This window comes from Coenobita brevimanus, chromosome 88 (assembly GCF_032717465.1).
Source record: "Coenobita brevimanus isolate Jiangsu-jjx chromosome 88, ASM3271746v2, whole genome shotgun sequence".
NCBI lineage: Eukaryota > Metazoa > Arthropoda > Malacostraca > Decapoda > Coenobitidae > Coenobita > Coenobita brevimanus.
The window spans coordinates 31,889,987-31,913,200 of record NC_137041.1 but is presented as its reverse complement, the minus strand read 5'-3'; the positions used below and the strand labels follow the sequence as shown (position 1 = coordinate 31,913,200).

The 23,214-nt window shown below is 41.5% G+C and overlaps 1 long non-coding RNA gene across 1 annotated transcript in view; it reads right to left on the bottom strand.

Moving 5' to 3' along the window:
• Positions 1-16,470, bottom strand: part of LOC145411182 (uncharacterized) — a 29,705-nt gene extending 13,235 nt beyond the window's left edge. The window contains exon 1 of the long non-coding RNA XR_013899379.1: positions 16,433-16,470. This is a non-coding gene — a long non-coding RNA (uncharacterized LOC145411182). The remainder of the gene's footprint in view (positions 1-16,432) is intronic.
• Between the last annotated feature and the right edge of the window lie 6,744 nt (positions 16,471-23,214).

The window sequence follows — 23,214 nt, the reverse complement described above, 5'->3', positions numbered from 1 at the left end:
ACTCACAGACACTCTCCTCGTCAGTCTCTCACTCTCCATCCTCTCCACATGTCCAAACCACCTCAGTGTATTTCTCCTAACGCTTCCTCTCACATCCACATCCACACCACAAGACTCCTTTACTTCCTCATTTGTCAGTCTGTCTCTCCATGTGACTCCACATGCTCCTCTTAAATAACTCATTTCTGTCTATGTATCTATCTATTGCCAGACGCTTTAATCCCATACGGGGTGGCCACAAACAAATCGCCTCCACGTCGCCCTGTCCCCCGCCATTTCACTGCCCTGCTCCCAATTAGACACTTCACCAGATCCTGTCTCAGAAATCTGCCACTAGGTTCGCTTCCATCGCCCAGCTCTGATGCGGGGTAGGCACTGAAAAAGTAGCCAGTGCTTAATTTCTTTTTAATTTTGACACAAAGTAAAACACCTCAATGCATATTATACTTATCAGATTACCCAGATGGCATGATATGTTACGAAGGAATTACAATATGGGAGCCCTTTGATTATATATAATGTATTATAAGTGTCATTTTGTAAACTCAGCTTTCATCAGTTTACTCATCTCAGTAAACATAACAGATAAAACCTAGGCAATTTTATTAGAACCATCCATAAAGCAAGATAACAGTGATTAAAATATTTGTCATTCGTTAGTATCCACAAAAGAAAATAGATGTGTAGCCGCATATTTAGCAGCATCTTTCGATATCCTGCCCTGCCTGACGTATGATTTTTCCTAACAACACGGACCTGTTGGACGTCTTGGTCATCTTAGCAACCAAAGTCTAACACAAGTATTTCTTTTAAATGTTTCTCTGGCTCCACTGCACAGCTTAGTAAGTTTACACTTCAACTCCTCGTACTCTGTTATGGTTATAGTGTCGTACCCACAGAGTTATACATATAGAGCGCGCGTCCCTGTGTTGTGGTATGGGCGATAAGTGAAGCCAGCGGGCCCGGCGCAGCGGCCATCTTAGGATGCCCACTCTACCAAGTCCCGACCTTCCCGTACAGCTCATCATAATTCACAAATACTAACCTTTCCCGAGTGTTTTTTGCATTATATCCTGATGTAAATAGATAGAGCAGTTATCACTATAATTACTTTAGCTATTTTAAGCCTTTTCTCCATTACTATTGCGCTCTGAATGAAGTGAGAAGAAAAGTTATTCCCGGTCCCCTTACCTTGTCTCTACGCACCATTTTACTTTGGATACACAAAAATCAACGATTAGAAGCGAACATATACCAATTTATTAATAGCATTACATTAATTGAGTGGATGGTGAGTGCCCTCACTTACTGGTTCTTAAATAATACTAACTTAGTGTTTTCCTAACATAACAGCCTTCTTACTTTAGCAGTGGTTGCTTTTGCAAGATGATGCAAACGTATCTTGCAATATGCAAGCACCACTGCTTTAATAAGAGAAAAATGTGATTATTATCAGGTGAACATTCAAACATATGGGAATTATGTGTTTTAAATGCAGTGCTACCAGTCTCTTTCAATACAGAATATGCAACTAGAGAGGAAATTCTGGGAATGTTACGTAGCTCTTTGTCATGACTTTTCAACATTTTCTGAAATATTTTCTCTGTGGATCTGCAGACAGACACAGCACTCATAGAGGGCTTTATCAAGCCGCCTTTGTCCTTAACCAGTATCAATGCACAACTTTTATCATTGTTCTTAATTTCTGTTGCTGTAAGTGCAGACAACCAGTCTGGACATGAAATATTTCTCTTTACCATTTTAACTGCATATCCGGCAATGTAACCTACTGCAGCTTCCTTATAATCTGACACATCTGTAAAGTTTGGACAGTCTACATAATCATGATCTTCTTGGGCAGGACTACGAGGAATGATATCATATCTTCTTGCCATCATAATATCTTCAGTTTTATCCTCTAAAGCTTTCTTCATGACACTGCTAGATGTTGCAGATGTGAGCACTTCAGTGAGGTCTTGTGCAGAGACATTCCCGTTTGACGTTTTTATTTCATGCCTCAGAAGGAGTCTCTTGTATGCTGCCATGAGGTTTAACGCAGAAGGGTTATTTCGAAAGCCACCAGATGCTCGAATTGCACAGAAAAAGAGTTCTAAGTGATCCTGTGACAGCTTATAAGTTAGAAAGTACTGGAGTGGCTTATTTACACCTACAAACTGTTTATAAAGTGCCTGAACACTCTTAATGGCAGCCAAAAAAACAATGAAAGGTGTCTTTCTAGAAGTTTTGTACATGAGGATGTCATCAGAATTAGTGATAGTCATTAGATAAGCAAATGCTTGATATAAGAATGACATTGAAACTACTTCTGTCTCAGGTTGAAGTGCTGCTTTCATTCCTCTAGCAAATTTGTTTCTCGAGTTCAGTACATCAAAAAGTTTATCAGCCATTTGCAGAAATTTAACTGTACCCTGACAATCCTTAAACTGTGGGAGATGTAATGAATCCCGACAGAAGATTAATGCATCAGCTACACTAGAACTCAGTGTTTGCGCAGCAAGTTTTACTTTCATCTTTTGAGTGTGCCATGAAAGATGGATATCCCTGAGTTTATTTCCTAAATGAAGGCCCTCCTCTTCTTGAAGTTGATGCAGTGCTTGAATATATTTCCATTCTATTTTATTTCCTGATCCATCTTTCATGCACCCACAAACAGCAAAAGTGTTGCGCAAAAGCTTGAGCATATAACAAACGTCAAGCAGCACATAAACTCTTTCTTGAGGTAATGAAGGATGTGGAAAACTTGGGTCTAAATTCTCTGGGTTCATGGAGGCTCCTAGTTCTTTTAACATGGTCATGTGACTGGATGGCCCATCACATGTCAAAGAAATAACCTTGACCCCTACATCTGCTAGCATGTGAATACATTGACGAATGAGGTTTGCTCGCTCAGATCCAGCCAGCCCGTGAATTAAAAAGTAGCCAACAGGGAGTTTCCATGAACCATTTACACATACAACCATGAAAACAAGTGCTTCAGTAGCCACAGGAGAGGAATCATCCGTGATGCCAGAAGCGAGAACATCTTACCTGTTTTGAATTAAGCGTTAGACTGGGCATCCCAATATGGCCGCTGAGCCACTTCCGGTTGCGTCACTTTCAAACCAGGGTGGCGCACTCTATATGTATAACTCTGTGGTCGTACCGCACTGCCGTTTGGATTAATATGGCTGATTCACCAACTAAGCAATCGTTCAGTACATTATTTTCAGTGGAACTACTTACTTCTTTAAAGCATGCTAAAACACACATATCAGAAGTCCTGAAGGTAATCTCGTGTTACTAACTGCACACGATTTATTGAAATATATGTAAATAGACAGCACACTATTTTAGTCCCGAAGCTAAGATTCTCTGAAAGCCTGGTTATTCTTTCTTTACAGGTATACATATATGCGCTTGATTGAATAGGAAAAAATATCCCTATAAAGAGCAACATTATTATAAACTTAGTATTAGGTACAATTTCACAGGTCTTTAAAACCCTGCAAAAATATTTAATCGAAGCTGGGTGACTCTAGACCACCTGGGTGCGGATGCTCGAAACTTTAGTCCCGGTCGTTGCTCGCCAGCGCGGGACTAAGTCATCATCTGTGTTCACAATGGCTGCCGTCTGCGATGTTCAAAACAGTTTGGGCGCCATGTTGTGACGTCAGCGGGACTATCTCTGGTCGCAACTCCATCAAAATTTACGACTGGTACCGAGCAGTCCTAAAGCCCATTCGCACGGTCGTAAGGAAGCTTTGAGCCACTCAGCGTTATCTACCCCTCAAAACATTAGTTAAGGCAAGTGTTGGTAATACATACAAGCATATAGCGGTATTTTATTATGGCAAGGATCACAGGGAACTCCCTCATGCATGATTTGAGGTGACTAGTTATTGAGGCCTCTTATGAATTGTAGATGTGCAACATAATTTTATCTCATAAGACTGTGAATGCCTCCCTATGATGCCACATATTTGCTGTAAAATGTAGGCTACTCATATATTTTCATTAGGTATGGCATGTGAGCTTTTTTGCTTCTACAAACCCTCGTTCTAAGTTAGATGTGGGCAGATTTGGTATTTTTTCCGGTATATTACAGTTTAGGACACTACTGGAATTTCACATTTTAACCTCCATTCTCTAGAGTATGATTTTTGAATTCCAGATGTGTCCTAAACTGTTAATTTACTTTCTTTTTTTCCTTTAGGGACCTTTCATTAGCTCACAATTTTATTATGACCAGTATGGGCTGTGAAGTGGTAGGTTAGGGTCTTTAGATAAGGATAGGGTAAATGTTTACAAGTGCACCTGCCTTATGGTAATGAATTTGATGCCTACGTCAAATTATTCTAACTAATCCATGGCAAAATAATAGTCTTTGAGATATTAACAAAAACCCACCACCACTTTGCACTTAGCTTAAAACCTAACTTAACCTACCCTAGTCTAATCAGAAGCCTAACCTAACATTACTTAACTGCACCCCACTGACCTAAAAACAACTTATCACCGTAATCATGATGCCTTGGCTTGACAACCTCCAAGCAGGTTTAGGGTTTAGGTTAGGTTAGTTAATTTAGGTAGATTAGGTTAGATTGGGAGTAAAACATTGTTAGATAGGCCTAATGGTTATTAAAAAATATAAAATCTGTCAAAGATTATAAATTAGAAAAGAAAAACATTGCAAAACAGGTCTTAAGGAAAAAATTTTCCAGTTTATTGGCTAAACTGAATGCTTGAATTTTGTTTTTACGTCCGAAACATCACGTTGAATTCTACTGACAACATTGACAGGATCAGTAACATACTGCCAAGCTGCCGCCTTCATCCTGACTTGTTTGCAGCACTGTCAAATGAAAATTTTCCCAATATAATGTCTTGCTTCTCTGCAACACTTGTTGCATAGCCAGCAGCTTTGCATCAGTGAAGTTTGGGCGCCGAGGTCTCTTGGCTTTAGGTTCACCTTCCATTGTGCAGTAGGCTAGTATTAGTAAACAGAGAGGCGTGTGGCGAGTATCTTTGACAGTGATACTTGTTGTTACCAGCATGCACGTGTTGTCTGTCTAGCAACAACCTCCTTTATTCTCATTGGCTGCCTTTTTTGTTACATTGATTCTTATTGGTTGCTATCAGATCAGCTGGCGAACTGCCTGCCCTCTGCCGCGTGATGGGACTAACACTTAAACCCGCCCTACGACTGACCGCTTCTCATTTGAACATGGGTGGAGGTGGTCAGTCATAAGGCGGGAATAACTTATGACGGGACTAGAGAAGCGACCACCGACGGCGGGACTGAGATATGACCAGTTTTGAGCATCCGGCCCCTGGTGGCAGACCTCTGAAACAGGGTTTGGAAAAGCCTCTGATTCACACCCCCCTCTCTCATATACCTCTCCACTCCATCTCTCCATCTCATCGTTGGCCTCCCCCTCCCTCTCTCCCCCTCCACCTCACTCACATACACTCTCCTCGTCCGTCTCTCACTCTCCATCCTCTCCACATGGCCAAACCACCTCAGTGTGTTTCTCCTAACACTTCCTATCACATCCACATCCACACCACAATGCTCCTTCACATCCTCATTTGTCAGTCTGTCTCTCCATGTGACTCCACAGGCTCCTCTCAAATAACTTATTTCCACTGCTCTCACTCTTGACTTGTGTCCCTCCAACATCGTCCAAGCTTCACTTCCATACGTTGGAGTTGGTAGCACAATACTGTCAAGTAGTAACTTTTCACTTCCATGCTCACTTCCCTCTTTCTTATCACTGTTTTCAAGGAACAAGCAACCTTTCTTCCTTGTTGTACCCTTTCAAGCACTTCACCCTCCAAACTTCCATCCTTACTCATCACACTACCCAATTACTTAAATGTACTGACATTTTTCATTTCTCAAGGGACAAAAAGGAGACAGAAAATACAGTAATCCCTCCAAGACCCGACGTAATAGAGCAAAAGGCATGTCAGGGACTTGGGTTTGTCTGGGACTTGGGGAAAATGCCTCCTGGACAGGTACGTATGAACCCTAACCTAACCTAACTTTGAGAACCGCCTAAATAACTCCCTACTGGACATGCACAGCACTTATTTAAGACTCAATTCACACAAATAAGGGACAGAAAGCATGAAATAAATGAAAAGCAAGCAGAGAATTAGGAATTAGAGGTGAGTATGGGAAATAGCAGTGTACAGGGTACTTATAACACGTCTGTGACCTTGAGTTTGATCGTGTATCTGAAAAATAACTCCAGAAATGGACTCCTCTCCCTGATAAACCCATATAAAATGGTATTACGTGACAATCTATGTCATCCAGATCAAAAGCTTAACATTCAAGATGGCGGCGGCCGCCATCTTAAATTCTGAGAAATGCTAATTGTTGCACGAGTAGCGACCAAACTGATTTGTCTCTCCTAACAATGCAGAATGTATTTCCATGAAAAAAAGTTTGCAGCAGTTACCTGCCTCCTTCTCTGATTCTGACAGTACGAAGGTGCACCTGAAGCACGTACAGTAATCCAGTATTGCACTGCACTTAATCCTTTGCACTATGATTTCTAATTTCTAAACACTGCACATTCTTTTCTTACTTGCACTGCACTTGAAACTTACCAGTGTTGCACTCTGCACTTAATCCTTTGCACTCTGAATTCTAATTTCTTAACACTGCACATTCTTTTCTTACTTGCGCTGCACTTGAAACTCACCAGTAATGCACTCTGCACTTAATCCTTGGCACTCTAAATTCTAACGTCTTAACACTGCACATTCTGTTCTTAACAGAGCACAACACTGTAAATTCCCATGTGGTTTAGTGGCGAGTTTTTGCTGTTCATTCACTGTCAAAGTCCGACAGCAGGTGTTGCAGGCGGCCGAGGGGAGCGTCATTGAGACGTGGAAATGGACTACCCACTGCAGACGACTCTAAAGAAAGCCACAAACTCACATCCAGTGGCGACTTCACCTTGGCCGATGTACTGGGCTGTGACTCAGAGGTGGAAGGCACGTCTTGGTGAGGCAGTGGTGTGGAGCCAGGGCTGGGCACAGTGGGGATCATGGGCCTGAAGAAAGTGCCAATGGTTGATTGACATAAGGAACGGAGATTCTGGCGACTGATGATATGCTGCCTAAAAGCACGCACTTCCTCCACAAGTCCCATGGGCATCATCTCCCGGTCGCAGTCCGGGTGTTCAAAGTAATCCAGAATGAACTTGACATGTTCCCGGAGTGTGCTCAGCTTGGGGATGGCTGGAGTAGTGGTGCACCGAGAGGAGTTCGCATCATCCTCGCTGTCCTCGTTGGAATCTTCCAGCTGGGTACTTTTACCTGCAACTGAGGATGCAATCTCAATATTAGACATGATCTGATACCCCAAATTGCCCTCGTCGTCATCCAACCACTCACGCACCTTGTCCACATACACCTCATCACCAGCTGCATGAAGACGCGCATGGAAGTCATCCACATCAAAACCTAAAAAGTCGTGCACCACATCAGCTCTGAGAAGCAAACGAGACCAATTACTTTCCAGAGTCTTGACAGAGACTTCCCTCCATGCACTGGCCCAGTTGTAGATGGCTGACTTGAGGTTGTGGTGGCAAAGGTTTTCCAAAGTCTGCTGGCCTTGCATGTCCCGTCCCTCCCTGCGCTCGTCCTCGTCCTTGAGAACAACCATCACCTTGTACAGGAACTTCTGACGGTACAGTCTCTTCACTGCCACGATCACTCCATGGTCCATTGGCTGAATGAGAGCAGTCATATTAGGTGGCAAAAACAAGCACCTAATGCGGCCATTCTCAGCCACCAATTCCTTGTCAGACAGATATGCAGGTGCATTGTCCGAGAGAAGAGCCTTTACCTGGTAGTGTGGGATACCCAGTGTCTTCGTCTGATAATGGATGACCTCCTTGATGAAATTCTGGTGAAACAAGTCTTTGAAGATCTTGGCTGTGAATCAAGCCTTCACAGAATGGTACCAAATGAGAGGAAGGACATCCATCAACCCACAAAGGCACTGAGGCTGCTTTGCACGGCCGACCATAAACTTGGATTGAATTGGTGCATGCTGTTAGCATTGGCACAACACAAAGCAGATATCCGCTGCCTGGAGAGCTTGTGTCCAGGTACACACTTTTCCATCTCCTCTTCTAGGGCGTTCGTTGGCAGCAAGTGATGGAACAATTTCGTCAGCAGTGTTGTAGACATGACCAAGAGTGAGGCCCTCCCTGTCGACCAAACCCTTCAATTTCTGTTGAAACTCTTCTACTCCCTCCTCGTTGGCATCCAAAGCTTTGCCATGGGCCTTATGATTGGCGAGTCTATGTCGTAACTTGAACACGAAGAGCCAAACCTCAGATGCCTTGAAATCTGGGGTGTTGTGTAACCTTGCGAACTTCTCGGCAGCAGCTTTCAGCTCTGTACCATGCACCAGCACACCAGTAGCACGTTGTTGATGATACCAAATCACTGCGGTGCAGTCGATTTCTGCAAACCTAGGAGGGTACATAATCTTCCTCTGCACGTTGCAGTTGGTCTTTGATGCGAAGTCAGCCGTGTTCTGGGTGAGTTTGTCCTGGGATTTGTCGATATTGAACAAGGCAGAGTGGGCCAGGTTGAATTCTTGGAGGATGCAGGATGTTGACCATCCGCGTCCACCTTCTCCAATATCTCCCTCCTCTTCATCAGAGTCAGAATCATTCGTTTCCTCTTCTTGGGTGGTGGGGCCATCGTCACACACTCGAGTAAGAGGTAGCAGAGGAACATCATGGCTTGCAGCAGGTAGGGCACCACCACAAAAGCGAGCATGAGGGCGTCCATGGCGATGAGCGTGCACTTATGATGATGAGTAGGGGGGAAATGGGGGGGAGGCAGGGGTGCTCTGCTGGATGTCAGTGGAACTACATGCCAAAACACAGCTGTTCATCGCTGCTTGGCAAGTTCAAAGTACAGTTGAAAACATGACAGTTTTTTTTAAATGTTTTTTGGCCATTTTTGGTTTCTGAAGGCCTGAGCCCAAAATGTCCGGGACATGGGGTGTCCGGGTCTTGGGCATCTAGGTCTTAAAGAGATTACTCTATAATGAACATATTGCAGCAAATATCAGAGGATATCTTTGAGAAAGATATAGAAGACCATAAAAGACTAGGGAAATTTGAGAGAAGTAAGTCAAGGTCACTGAAAGTAACATTCCAGAGTGAAAACACTGTACTGTAGAGGAAATACTAAAAAAATGCCAAAAAACTCATGGAAAACGAAGAATTTAAAAAAGTATGGATAAGAAGATGCCTAACTCAAGAGGAATTGGGTACACTAAAGGAGAAAAGGGAGGAAACAAAAACAAAAAATGAAGAAAGATCGGAGGAGAGAAGAGTAAATTTTTTTACAGAGTAATTGGATAGCAGGTATGAGTGGTACATAACTAGAAGTTAATAAAAAGGAGGAAGGTAGTAGACCCAAGTCATGACTAGTATATAAACAAGATGATTAAGTTGATGTATTCAAATGTAGATTGAATGGTATCTAAAATATTAGAGATGAAAGATTATACCAAAGAAAAGGAACCAATTATTATTTGCCTAACTGAAACAAAATTAACCCCAAGGATATCAAACAATACCCTAAACTTAGAGGAACACAGTATATGGAGAAGAGATAAGAATTAAAATAAAGGAGGAGGAATTATAATATTAACAAAGAAAAATCTACAAGTCAAAGAAATTGAACTAGATATACTCTCACAAGTACAACTGATTGCAGTAGAGATTACTACATCTGAAGGGAAATTAATTGTGGTAAATTTATACATCCCCCCAAGGGGGGGGCATAAATGCCCCCACCGTCCGCCTCTCTCCCGGTGACGACTCAACGAGATGCCTGGAACCACTGTCTGACTCACTTCTTCATTTCTGCAACTTTCGTGGCCTTTCCTCTAACTTTCTGTTGAACTCCACCTTTCCTCCTCTAAACCTCACCTTCTCTTCTTAACCGAGACTCAGCTGTCTGAGGCAACTGACAGCAAACCCTTTTCTGTATCCTTCTACTTTCTCTATACAGTACTCATTTCAAAGCCAAAGGTGGCTGTCGCGTATATGTACGCAACAACTTATCTTGCTCTCACGTTCCTGAACTTGATTCTTCTGAACCCTCTACTCTCTGGCTTCGGCTCTTCTGTCATTCTCCGACTAAATATATATGCACTGTTTACTTATCCCTTAATTCTACTGACTGTGAAAAATTCTTTGACTATCTTACCTCTATGATGGAACACATTCTGTCCATTTCTCGTTTCTCTGAAATCTCCATTCTAGGAGATTTCAATGTTCACCATCACCTTTGGCTCTCCTCTCCTTTCATTGATCCACCTGGTGAACATGCTTACATCTTTTCTATCCTTAATGACCTAGAGCAGCTTGTACAGCATCCTACCCATATCCCTGGCCACCTTGGAGAGAGCTCCAACATACTTGACCTCTTCCTTACAATTAATCCTTCTCTTTACACTGTTAATCTTTTCTCTCCATTGGGCTCCTCCGATCGCAACCCTATTATCTTAACCTGTCCTATCGCTCCAGTACAACCTGTGGACCCTCCAAAGAAACATTGACTGTGGCACTTGGACGCGGATTGGGAGGCCCTCAGGCAGTACTTCTTTGATTTTCCCTCAAATGATTATTGCTTCCATGGCCGGGAGCCATCTGAGTGTGGCTTGTGCATTACGGAGGTTATTCTCTTGGGCATGGAAGCATACATTCCTTTCTCATATCCTTTGACTAATGCAAGAAAGCCTTGGTTTAATCATGCTTGTTCTAATGCTGTCCGCAACAAGGAGAGGGCCTATAATAGGTACTGGAGCCAACCCAACCTTGAATCACATCTTTTTTATGTTTCTGCCCAGAATCATGCTAAGTCTGTTCTTCGCTCTGCTAAAAATAATTTCATCCATAGTAAATGCTCTCAACTCTCCAACTCGAATTCTTCTAGCTTCTTCTGGCACCTTGCCAAAAACCTTTTGAAATAACTTTACCTTATCATCCTTCCCTCCTCTTTTCTACTCTGATGGCTCTGTAGCTATTTCATCTCCTGATAAAGCAGATCTCTTCGCTCAGACTTTCTCCTCCAATTCCACCTTAGATGATTCCGGTGCTGTTCCTCCATCACTTCTCCCCTCTGACGTCCTCATGGCTGACATTAATATTTCTTCAGCTGATGTATTTTCTGCCATCACTGGCCTCAGTACTAACAACGGATATGGACCTGATGGAGTTCCTCCTGTTGTCCTCAAGAACTGTGCTTCTGTGTTTACACTCTGCCTAGGTACCCTTTCACCCCTGTCTGTCAACTTGTACCTATCCTTCTTGTTGGAAGTTTGCTCTCTTTCAGCCAGTCCCAAAGAAGGGTAACGATTCCCTACCCTTTAACTATCTTTCAATTGCTTTAACATCCTGTGTCTCAAAAGTTTTCGAGTCTATTCTTAACAGAAAAATTTTAAAGCATTTTTCCTACCACAATCTTCTTTCCGATCGTCAGTATGGGTTCCATCAGGGACACTCCACTGGTGATCTTCTCACCTACCTTTCAGACTCCTGGTCATCCTCCTTTCGGAACTTTGGTGAAAACTTTGCCATTGAACTTGATATTTCAAAGGCTTTTGATCGAGTCTGGAATAAATCTTTAATTTCCAAAATGGCCTCTTACAGTTTCTATCCATCTATCTGTGCTTTCATCTACACCTTCCTTTCTGGTCGTTCTATAGCCGCTGTTGTAGACGGCCATCGTTCTTCTCCTAGATCTATCAACAGTGGTGTTCCTCAGGGCTCTGTCCTATCACCAACTCTCTTCCTTTTATTCATCAATGATCTTCTAAGCTGTACATCTAACCCTATCTATTCGTACGCTGATGATTCCACCCTTCACCTTTCCTTTCGGTTCCCGCAACATTCATCTCAGCAGTTACTTCAACAAACAAGGGATGAGGCTATGACACACCTAATGTCTGACTTGGCTCATATCTCTGACTGGGGTAAAAATAATCTTGTTGTTTTTAATGCATCAAAGACTAAGTTTTTACACCTGTCAACCTGACAAAATCTTTGACAAGAGTACCCACTAATGTTTAATAATATCCAGCTCAATCCAGCATCATCCGTGAACATGCATGGGGTGTCATTCACTTGGGATTTATCTTGGGAAGATCATTTTGCATCTGCTGTAAAATCTGCTTCTAAGAGATTAGGTGTGCTAAGCCGGCTCCATACCTTCTTTACTCCTGCAGAGTTGTTGACTTTATACACGGGTTTTATTTGCCCCTGTGTAGAGTACAATTCTCATGTGTGGGGAGGCTCCCCACATACAGCTCTTCTCAATAGCGTGGAGTCAAAGGCTATTCGTCTCATCAACTCTCCTCCTCTTACTGGCTCCCTTCAACCTCTGTATCTTCACCGCACTGTTGCCTCTATATCTCTTTTCTATCGCTACATCAATGGTCACTGCTCCTCTGAACTGTCTGCTTGCATCCCTCCACCTCTACGACAGGTGCGTAGCACCCGTCTAGCAACAAACTCTCATCCCTTTTCTGCCCAACTCTCTAATGCAAGAGTTAACCATTGCTCCAAGTCCTTCTTTTATGCAACAGGTCAACTCTGGAACTGTCTCCCTCTGTCAGTACTACCTGCTTCCCATGATCTCCGGTCTGTCAAAAGCAGTGTGTTCAGACATCTTGAAATGAACGGATCTTGAATTTGGCTCTCTTTTGTATTGTTTTTGTTGTTTTCTTGAAAGGAACTGTTTTGCAGGCTCCTGGGCTTTGGTTCCTTCTTCCTCGCATTAGAAAAAAAAATAACTTGGGGAAAGAGGCGAATATGTAGACCTGGCAGAGAGTAAAATTCAGAGTCTAAGAGCATTAGTACAAAGAATGGAGGAGAGATCTGAGAGATTTTTATTAACTGGAGATTTCAGTACAAATATAAATTGGAATACTCTACAGTAGATGTAAGAAGCCATGAAAGGTGTTGGGACCAAAAGCTCCTGAATCTTGTGCAGTTTTTCCTAACGCAACATGTAAAGGAAAACACCAGAAAATGAGGACTTGATGATCCATCAGTATTAGACCTTATGCTTACCAGACAAGAAAATGATATTGACAACATAATGTATCACTCTCCATTCGGCAAAAGCGACCATGCAGTATTAAATTGCAACTTCAGGATTGCATTTGACAGTAATGAGACTTACAAAAAGAGCCTAGACTACAAAAAGGGAAACTACCGTGACCATAAGTAGTACTTTTTAGAAACAGATTGGGAAAAGGAGCTTAGAGGACAAGATTTAATTGTTATGTATAGAAAATTTTGTGAGCTTTATGAAATAGGAGTTCAAAATTACATCCCACAGCACAAAAAAGCAGAAAAGAAAATAAAGATATGGTTTAATACAGAATGTAAAAAATCAAAAGAAAAAAGAGACTTGTAGATCAGATACAGAAAACACAATAGTCTGAAGGCATCTAACGACTATAAACAGGCAAGAAACGATTATACAAGGATAAGGAGAGAAGCCCAAAGACAGTTTGAGGAAGACATTATAAATAAAAGTAGTGACCATCCACTCACTCAATGTAGTGCTGCTGTCAGGTGTCTGCCCTTCCCTCTCCTCTCTCCATTCCTTCCATCCTCTTCCGTCTTCCTTTACTTCATTTTTTTATTGTCCTTCTGCCTACGGGTAAGTTTACACTTCCTCTTCTGTCTTTCTTTCCTTCATTCTTTCTTTCCTTCATTCTTTCCTCTTCCTTCTGCCTGTGGGTGACTCTACACTGAGTGACAAGCCAAATGGCTTCCTGTACACCAGGAAACCATATACTATGCTGGGTGGTAACCATATAACCAAATTTTGGCGCCTGGTGGTTTAGTGAGTAATTATTGCGCTCCAATCGGATTGAGCCAGTGAAGGTTTATATCCAAGGGGTGGTTGGGGTTGATTGCTCATGTAAAGCCATTCAGGGATGAGTCAGGCTGGTCACTCTCATCTTAAATGTCGGGACCAACTGCTTAGCCCCGGGCTCCTACGCTCCTCATGGGGCAATATAGGATTGGATGATGGATGGATCAACCGAAGCTACTTTACAATTACATCCGAAGCAAAACCAAAGTTAAAAATAAAATACAGTAATTTCGGACAAGGGGATCATCTATACACAAGAGAAAAATATTTGTGAAGCAATAAATAAAAATTTCAAGTTTTTACAGAAAATAATTTTGAGAGATGATATGGAACAAGGATGCCCAGACATATTAACGGATATACAAATATCAGAAAAAGATATACAAGAGGAGTTAAGTAAATTAGATAAAGGAAAAGCAAATGGTCCTGACAATATTTCATGTTTGATGCTACATCTATCTATCTATCTATCTATTGCCAGACGCCTCAATCCCGTTTGGGGTGGCCACAAACAAATCGCCTCCAAGTCGCCCTGTCCCCCGCCATTTCACTGCCCTGCTCCCAACTCACACCTCCCTCTCTCATATACCTCTCCACCCCATCCCTCCATCTCATCCTCGGCCTCCCCCTCCCTCTTCCCCCCTCCACCTCACTCACATACACTCTCTTCGTCAGTCTTTCACCCTCCATCCTCTCCACATGGCCAAACCACCTCAGTGTGTTCCTCATAACGCTTCCTATCACATCCATATCCACACCACAACGCTCCTTTATATCCTCATTCGTCAGCCTGTCTCTCCACGTGACTCCACAGGCTCCTCTTAAATAACTCATTTCCACTGCTCTCACTCTTGACTTGTGTCCTTCCAACAATGTCCAAGCTTCACTTCATGATGCTACATGAATGTTCAAAAGAGTTAAGTAGACCAATATGTTTAATATTCAAGGAATCCTTGGGTCAAGGTAAACTATCTGATATTTGGAAGAAAGCAAACATTGTTCCCCTATTCAAGAAAGAGAATAGACAAAATCCACTCAACTACCGACCAGTATCACTAACCAGTGTTGTAAGTAAGATATTAGAAAAGCTGATAAGAAAAGTTTGGGCAAACCATCTAGAAGAACACAATATGATAACAGAAAGGCAGTTTGGTTTTAGAAAGGGAAAATCATGTGTTACTAACCTAGTAAGCTACTATGGTAGAGTTGCAGAAACATTACAGAAAAGAAAAGGATGGGTGGACAGTATCTACAGTATCTAGATTTCAAGAAAGCATTTGACAGAGTACCACATCAGAGATTTTTATGGAAACTGTACCATCAAGGAGGAATGCAAGGCAACCTGTACTGTTGAATGCAAGATTTTCTCAGAAAAAGGGAAATGAGAACAGTATTAAGGGGAAATTACCCATCATGGAGGGAAGTGACTAGTGGAGTACCACAGGGCTCAGTGCTGGCACTAATTATGTTTTTAGTGTATATAAATGACATAGACAGTAACACTGGAAATGAAAGCTATCTAAATATGTTTGCTGATGCAAAAATACAAAGGAGAATTACCAACACAGACTCTTGCAGAGAGCTACAAGAAGAAGTAAAGAAAGTTCATGAATGGAGCGATAAATGACAAATGGAATTGAATGTGGACAAGTGTCATGTAATTATGTTTGGTAAAAATGGAAAAAGACCAGATTGGGATTATACGTTAGGAAGTAAAACCCTTCAAATATCAGAAAGAGAGAAGGTCGTAGGTGTTATTATCAATAAAAGACTATCTCTGGCTGACCACATCAGTGTGAAAGTAGGGAACATGTATATACTTCTTACTAATATGAGAATAGCATTCACATACATAAATGAAGACATGCTGAGAATAATAATAACACCACCCATCAGACCAACCCTGGAGTATGCGTCAGTAGTCTGGAATCTTCATCTCAAGAAACACATAGATAAGATTGAAAAAGTTCAAAGGGCCGCTACAAGATGGGTACCAAGCTTAAGGGATCTAAGCTACGAAGAAAGACTAGAAAAACTGAATCTGCCAACACTACAGGAGAGAAGGAAAGCAGCAGACATGGTTATGCTATATAAATACATCTCAGGGAAAGAGAAAATAGACATAAATGAGTATATAACCTATGATGAAGCATCAGCAAGAGAACACTGCAAAAAAACTGCATAAAAAAAGAGGTGATAAAAACGTAAGGAAATTCAGTTTCCATAATAGGGCTATTGATCAGTGGAATGCACTACCGAATGAAATAGTGTGTGCCAAAACAATAAATAAATTTAAGGATATGTATGATAAAAGTGATTTAATACACGGGACAGTACGAGCTTGACTCATTTCTGTTAAGATACAATTAGGTAAGAACAATTAGGTAAGAACACACACATAGGAAGGCAAAAACACTATCGCTCCGCCTTCTGAAGGCGGGCGATAACGGTGTTGTATATAACGACACAATTATCACAGACATTGAAATACCTGGAAATGGAAAGCTGAGGCCAGGCCAATGAAGGCCAACAGCAACACACAGACGACCTGATGTGTCCTCATGTTAGGGCGCCACTGACCCTGCCGTAACAACCCATCTCTTATATACCCACCAAACGCCCACACTCTCGCCCCTATCAACACTCACCCCCACCCTCTCCACCAGCACCCACACTCATCCCCACTCCCTCCAAACCACCACCTCTCACCCCCACCCCCTCCACCACCATGCATACTCGTCCCCACCCCCTCCATCACCACCACATTTCACCTCCACCCCCTCCCCACCGAAAAGCTTGAACTAATATGTGCTGTCACCCCTCCTACACACATTTCACTGTCCATACTCCCTCCCTCCTTTCCTCCCCTCTGTCTTCCCTCCACTCCTTTACCTTTCTTCCTCCTTCGTTCTTCTCTTTCCTCCACTTCTTTTCTCTCCCTCTTCCTTCTCTCTTTTTCCTTCACTTCTTTACCCTCCCTCCTCTTTCTCTTCCCTCTTTCCTCCATTTCTTTCCCCTCCCCTCTCCTTCTCTTCTCTCTCTCTCTCTCTCTCTCTCTCTCTCTCTCTCTCTCTCTTCATTCAGCGCCTGAGACCACACTCAATCCCCATTCCCCTTCCCTTTCCTTCTTTCAGCCCCTCCACTCTAACCTTGAATTTCTTTTTCCTCCCCAGCTCCTCTTCCCTTCCCCCTCCCTCCTCCCTCCCCCTCTCCGCTCTCTTCTCTCCAGTTTCCCTGCTGCTCTGCTTCTCACTCTCCCATCCTTGCCTGGACCGCTCATCTGGTTCCTTCCTTCAGTCATTTTCAATTCTTTCTTTTACTTTTCCCTTTCCTCTTCTTCCGATAATTCCATCCCCCCCCCCCCAATACACACATCCCTCCCCACGCCTTATACTCATTTCCTATGAAGGGTCTATCATAATTTAAATAAAATTGTTTTCTATCAGTCTTTAAAAAAAAAAGTATTAAAAAATGAATGAGTGTGTGAACAGATAGTAGTCCCAGTCTCCATACACTATGATCAGAACTCGAGTTCCAGGGAAATATGTGCTTGGCTACGAGTGGACGCTGCAGCTGTGTCACCAAGCGTGTAGGTTCCACGTCGGCGCCAATGTGGGAGGAATAATAAATCTGCGTGGTTAGACCATAAATACAAGATTACATTAGTCTTGTTCGTAATGGAAAGTTACGATGACTGGACTCTATGATATGGCTACAGCCTGAAGATTACCTGTGTACCTGTCATTACTACAAATTTCCACGCCTCTGTTCAGTTCACTTTATATTTCAATGTAGGCAGGGGCGCCCACCATCCTCTCACTCTATGTAGTGCTGCTTCGCTGAGTGACAAGCCGACTATTGTCCTAACTAAAAAAACTGTTTATAACACTATGTGGTAACCATGTAGCCAATGGACGCCTTGTGGCCTAGTGGGTTAAAGTGCTCCAACCAGACAGAGCCTCAAAGGGTTTGTGTGCGAGGGCTGGCTGGAGTTTATTGTTCACATACTGTAATGCCATTCTGGGACAAGTGGGGCCAGTCATTCTCGCCTTAAATATCAGGACTGAGTAGCCTAGGATGGTGCAAGAAATGATACGATAATGAATGGACATAGAGAGCTCTGTTAAAAGCTCCGGAGACGGCTCAGGCTGTTGGTATGGGCGTGGGTGTGGCACTGAGAGGAGAAAATGAATAAATGCTGCAGGATAAACACCGATATCGCTGCTTCGGCCGTCCCTGCAACACACGATATGTCACGCAGTGGAGTGTATTTCAAATGGTGTCGGCATTAAGATTTTCGATAGGAATAATGCATTTCTAATCTATTATTTCTACCGTCAGAGGATTTCATTAAACACTATAGGCGGCCTATTGTAGAGAAAACCATTATTTTGCTATTGTATAAACTCCCTTATTTATGCGATTGTATGCTTCATTCAGGGATTGTACAGTATATGCTCCATTACTTTTGCCATTATGTATATTTTTTTATTTCTTCCATTGTATATGTTATTTTATTTCTGTTATTGAATATGCTCCTTTATTTGTGTGTTTATATGTGTTCCTTTGTTTGATTATATATGCTCCTTCCTTTCTGTGATTGAATGTGCTCCTTTATTTCTGTGTCTCTATACACTCTTTTCTGCGGTTGTGCATGTTTCTTTATTTGTGAGATATTATGTTTCTTTATTTTGCAGAGATATTACGATCCTTGATTTCTGCTAGTGTATATTCGCCTTTATTTTCAGATTTTAATGCATAACTTTTCTGTCTTTCCTATAAAATTTCTATGGTTGTTCTTTCTATTAATCATTTCTTTTTTTTTCCTGCTGTTTATCGGAGGGAGTGGTGGGACAGGGAGAGTGTTCCTTTTTCCTGTCCTTTTCTCACACATGTTGGTTAAATCTCTGGTAAAAGAAGTTATCTGGGAATAGGTTTTCTGTGGTAGTGGAGAGGGGCGCTTTCACGTGGTGGCACCGATAAGACCGGGTTGTGGGGCTGCCCGGTTATACAAACGTCCCTCAACTGTTTCCATTTATCCTTGAAGTTGATGAACTGCAAGAGGATGGCAACTTCGACCTGCAGTCCACCAGGTTGCCGTTTCAGATGAGTCCGGGGTTGCAATTACAACAACTACTACTGCTGCTGCTACTACTGGCAGGGTAGCAGCAGTAAGTACTGCCACATAAATCAAGGAGTAAGACAAGGAGAAGTGTCTTCGCCATTACTGTTTAACTTTTATATCAATGATATTCTTAATCATGTTTCATCATGTACTGAAGGATGTATTTTTGGTATTTTTAAGTTTAATATGTCATGATTTTAGTGATAGCATGTAGAACTAAATAATATTCATGCATCTTTTAAAAGCATTTTTGACGTTTTAAATATATAAAGATTGCCACAGTTTTGTTCTTATTTAATTCACGCTGTGTCCCACAGTATGGTCTTGCCTTATGGACTAGAAATATAAATTTTAAGAGTATTATATTTAATTGTTCTGAAGTGGCATACAATAATGCTCTGAAGAGACTGTGATGATCCTGTGTATGCCAGTAGCCATATCAGTGTCAGTAAGTGCCATCAGCTGCCAATGGCACATCACACAGCTCTGACCCAAGCAAGGTACACAAGGAGATTACTGAATAATCACAACTCCTCTGTTAGGAACAATATTCCATATTTATTTAAATACTTATTAATAGTTGCTTTATCGAAAAATTAAAATAAAGTGGATGTTCATACAGAAAATATAGATGTTATAATTTCTGGTTAATTTGGTTACAAAAGCATGAAGACAGGCGAGGTCCTTGTTTATGCTATGGATATTAGTGTATTAATGGTGTGAGACTGATGTAATGAAACAGCGCATGTATATATATATATATATATATATATATATATATATATATATATATATATATTGTGTGTAATTTTTTATATTTCATAATGTCAATTCCATTTTTAACCCTTTTTCATGAAAAGTTTTTAAAAATTTGGAATTCTATTTTAACGCATTTTTCTTTTTGATCTATTAATTTTATAAACTCGTGCCATTATTTTTTTTACTAACTGCCCGTTGATTTTTATAATTAAGATCATAATAATAAATAGTAATTGATTTTAGTGACCATTTGATTATTGGTTAGGATATAAATAATCAGTTATATTTTTTTACTTGAGGCGCTGTTTATGTATATACATTAAACATCATTTTCTTAAGTCTGTTTGATTATCAGAAGGGTATTTATTTATTCCTACTTTTTCTTTTATCAACAACTTTTTAAAAGACTGTCAGCTAATTTTTCATGTGTATTATTGTGTGTTTATGCCAATGTCACTTCAAGTAAGTGTATATCTATTAATGTTTACCTAATTATGTGTATGCACAGTACGGGAGTGTGTGGACGTGTTTTATGGAAAAGATTTACCGAAATACTGTTATGTATATCCAGATACTGTATGTACACAATGAGTGAGCACTGATTTTGAGATTATACATTATGAAGGAGACTGGAATCTGTATATCATATTATTTATTCTCAGGCTATGCAATAACATTACGAAATAAAGTGAAATGAAAATACTACTATTACTACTACAACTACTACTACAGTACCTTATCTGTAATTCATTTGTACTTCTATGTACTCTCACCTTTCATCGTTCCTCTCATCCATCCTCACTGTTTCCTTCACTTCCGTCTCATCTTCGTCCTCGCTCATGCACCTTTGGTTTCTGTTTCTTTATCTTTCACTATTTACAAATATCCTGCTCTTTTAATCTCTTCCTCTAACTCTGTTTCACTCCTCATTCTTCATTCTGCATACAATACCCTGCTTTTCACGTTCTTCTCCTCGCTCTGTTTCACTCTTCGCCCAACACCTTGCTTCAGTGTCTGCATTTATCTACTTTGTGTATCCACTTTCAACCTTTTCCATTTCTTTATTTCTTTTCCTGGTTTTTCACTTCCCTCTCCCACTCCCATCCTCTCCCTTGTTACTTCCTCTTCTTGTTTTTCTCCTTTTCTTATCTAACACCAAATCCTCTTTTATCATTCTCCCACTCTCTTCTACTTCATCATTCTTTCCTGTCTCATCATCATCATACACCTTACACCTCTCCCTCCCTCTCCACATCTCCCTCTTTGCCTCACCATCATCCTCTCCCACTCCCCCTCCTGTTCCCATTCCCTCTCCTTTTCCCCTCCTTTTCCCTCTCCTCTTGCTCACTTTCTCCCTCCTCACCCCTCCCTCTCGCTCCTCCATCTCTTGCTCTGAATACCAGTCATAACACATCACACCTGGCCAGACCACACCTGTTCAAGCAGCCATGATGAAGGTATAGCCGTGTGCTTTGGATTCTCGGTACACTTGTGGCCACACCTGCTGGTCTCTCTCATAGTTAGTCACGAGGGAGTCATGTTTTCTCGCTAGTGTTAGGATATTCTGGTGAAGTATTAGTCATTCACTCTTACCTGTGGAGGGAGAATATACGAGAGAACCCTTTTTTAAAATACTGACGGGGGGAACAAAGTAGTGAAAACATTGCTAAGGCTGACTGATCCGTCCAGGCAACACACAGGAAATCAGCCGTGGCCTTAATTAACCCCCTCACTGCCAGGAAGTTCTATCCATCGATCAGCCAGTCCTTTTCTACCCGTCACTAGGAACGTAGGGGTCCTGCGATAGGCTATTCAGTACCCACATTTACGGCTAGGGTGACAGTAAACCCCAACCAACTCTCGGATGTAAACCCTCAGGCTCCATCCGGTTGCAGCTCCTTAGCCCACTATACCACCAGCCGTCATTTGGTTATATGACTACCACCCAGCATAGGAAATGGCTGCCTGGTTTACAAGAAACCATTTGGCTTGTAACTTGCTTTAATGTCGAGACTCCCTTACACCTCTTACTCGGCGATTTATTTTTGGATACAGCTGGTTAATATAATTGTGTACATAATATATAAAGAGTTGTATTATATTTAAATGAATTATATAAGACAGAACAGTATAGCAAAGTGTAATAAACAAAATAAATAGCTTAGGAAGAGGTGTTGGGGAGCTTCCTTCACCGACAAGAATACTGAGCTAAGTACTGTACCTAGCCCCGGACCCCTACACTTCTGGTGGGGTAGAAGGACTGGACTGGATGATGGGTGAAGGATATTCAAATGTTGATACACTTCCTTCAGTCCAAAAAGAGCAATAGAAAGTAATATTTTTGTAATAACACAAATGCCAGAATGTCTCAGTACTGGAACTTGATTCTCCCGAAATTGCCCCACTTAAAGTACAGACAAGATATGTAAAATCCATCCTAGACAATTTACCTACCAACAAAGCTCCAGGCCCAGATGGAATTCCGCCAATTGTTTTGAAAAAGTGTTCCCCTGAACTTGCCTAAATTATTCAGACTATGCATACGTACTTCTTTATTCCCAAATTCATGGAAAGAAGCCAATATCCACCCAGTTCCGAAGAAAGGAAGTTCGTCTGACCCCTCCAATTACAGACCAATAGCTGTCACATCTTCTTTTGGTAAGGTATTTGAAACTTTAATTAATAAGCATATTGTTAAACATCTTGAATCCAACAACTTAATTAGTGATAGACAATACGGTTTTCGCCACGAAAGATCCACCATTGACATACTCAATCTCTTAACTCATACCATCCATCAATCAATTGATCTTTTTGGAGAAACTCATGCAGTAGCTCTTAATATCTCTAAAGCTTTCGACAGAGTATGGCACCGTTCCCTGCTGTCCAAACTCCCTTGCTATGGACTAACGTCTTTTGTTCCTTTAATTTCTTCTTATCTTAGTGACAGGAAAATAAGAGTAAAAGTAGATGATGTATATTCGAATTTCCACTCAATTAACGCCGGCGTGCCGCAGGGATCAGTTCTGGCGCCAACCCTATTTCTGGTTCATATTAATGATCTCTTATCTGTCACTCACAATTCCATTCACTCATATGCAGATGACTCAACACTACATAGTTCATTCACACTCAGACATCCATTTACAAAGTCTAATATCTCTACCTCTCAACTCAGTACAGCCATCTCCATAAATCAAGATCTATCTACAATCAGTGAATGGGGACAAAACAACCTTGTCTCTTTTAATGCTAGTAAAACTAAATATATACAGTTTACTAATAGACAGATATTGCCAGATTCGTACATTACCTTCAGTGCTACTAATATTCCCATCTCCAAAAGTATTGAAATTCTTGGTGTCTCACTTAACAATGCCCTCAGCTGG